Below are 2161 nucleotides of genomic sequence, written 5' to 3' on the forward strand. Positions count from 1 at the left end.
TATTTTGTGAAGAGAAAATGAATTAAATGATCACTATTTAATGATTTTTGAGTTTCAATTATTTTATTGGCATACCATGAAACTTGGTTACCATTTACATTAAATGATGTGGAGGTGAACATGGAAAAAGCTGATACATTTGAGTTTAAGTCTACCATTTTATTATTTTCTTATTCATATCATATTTTTGTTCCTTATTTGTTTATTTATTTTTAGCCCACTGTTCTTAAATATCAAGAGTCCTGCTAATGAATATACCTTAGTAACTCCTTTCCTTCCAGCTAGTAGGATTCAAAATAGTCTTCTGCTATTTCACTACTGATGTAGACAAATCAGACTTTTCAAATATAATCATGGATTACAATTTTCAAGAATACCTGACTGGTGTCACTAGTATTAGGGAGACACTATAGATGAATGAAGTCTAGGAATAGAAAATATTAGACCATCAAATGCTATGGAAAATCAAATCAAAGCCCAAAGAAGGTTTATTGCTCTTCTGTTTCCTGTTCATGGGGTATGGAGAATCCAGTGAGTTTATGCCATATAGGATTCAAGGGATTGAGCTGGTACAGGTAGTGGTTTAGTAAGACAATGGAAACAAGGCAATCAAAGGATACATATGAATCAAGACAGCAATCAGGATTATAGAAGTGGTACAAAGCATTAGATAAGAGAGAACATTGTGAATCTTTTTATGGGAAACACAGATAAATCAAAGAAAATGTTAAACAGAGTTGGGGAAGAAGCATAAACGGCTCGAAGTAAAATAATCTAAATATAGAACTAGTATAGTACCTGTTACATCATAGAAAGTTATAGAAAAACACACAACTGTGTGTATTCTTGATACCATAAATGTATGGTTTGCAATCTTACCTGTACCCTGACTGGTGCTCGACAATTTTTTTCTGTCTCTTTTGGGTTCTAAAACTTTATCATTCTCCTCAAATCCTCTATTCTATCCATAATCATCAATCTTTTTATCAAGTGAAGAATTTCTCCAAAGTTTTCACACACTTGTGTGCGTACGCACAGACACACAGACACACAGACACACACACACACACACACACACACACACACACACAGCAGACCCTTAGCTGGGGATTTCTTCAGCTAGATCTCTTTTACCTAAAAGCTCATCTAAATCTTATGTTCTCCTTCCCTCTATTTTCTAGAAAAAGAGGTATTCTTCCTTGACCTTTTTCTATAACAGCACTTAGGTATCTAAATATTGGACTGGCAAAAGAAAAGCTGATGATTTATAGGGGAGATATCAGAAAGGACAAAGTTGTGGGGAGCTGAAGGCATCAGCCATGGAATTCAGGCTGGTTAGGGAAGGAAGTAAGAACACTGAGAAAATTGAAGAAAATAATTTGTGGGGGGCGGACAAGAAACTAATCTGGATGTGGTCAAAGAGTGCATGTAAGTGGAGAGATGTTGACATAGGAGACGGTGGCAAAGGAGAAGAATATTATAGGTTTGCATATTTCTCATAAAGCAGTTCTAGGTGGTGATAAATTCTAGATGGTGCCCATCAGGGGATTTGGTGAAGGAGACTAATGGGAAGAGTCTTAGTTTGAAATGTTTAAAAGATTGTAAGACTATGTGCTTGGGTGTTGAAGAGGTAGAACATGAAGGCTTTGACAATTTCAGGAAATAATTAGTCTTTGCTGATGAGAGAAACAAGAATGAGAAGAATTGAGCAACAACAATCCAGAAGCTTGTCAAACAACACTAGTGGAGGGAAGAATGTGAGAAGAGTTGGGGGACTCTTTGTGCACTTTCTCCACTGCTGCAGACTCATCTTAATCTCTTTATTCTCAGGTTCCTTTTTCACTTAGCATTTTTGCTATACTATTCTTTTATGTAGGTACTGCGTTGCTAACATCTGTGCATAGTACTCTGTTACTTGTTATTTCTCTCATATGTGCTTACTGTTTCATGTCACAAATAGAGTGTAATATTTTCTTCAGGTGAGAATTTTGTATATTATGATTCTTTAAAAAAAAACAAAACTCTTAAGTACTCTAAATATGTGCCTGGGATGGTGTCTTGAACACTATGCTTTTCTTTAAATACTTACTGATTAGTTAATTAAGGACCATATTCTGACTAATCTATCACAAAAGCTTATGATGATCTTATCATTGAGTGA

Source organism: Propithecus coquereli, unplaced genomic scaffold (genome assembly GCF_000956105.1).
Source record: "Propithecus coquereli isolate 6110/MARCELLA unplaced genomic scaffold, Pcoq_1.0 Scaffold167, whole genome shotgun sequence".
Classification (NCBI taxonomy): domain Eukaryota; kingdom Metazoa; phylum Chordata; class Mammalia; order Primates; family Indriidae; genus Propithecus; species Propithecus coquereli.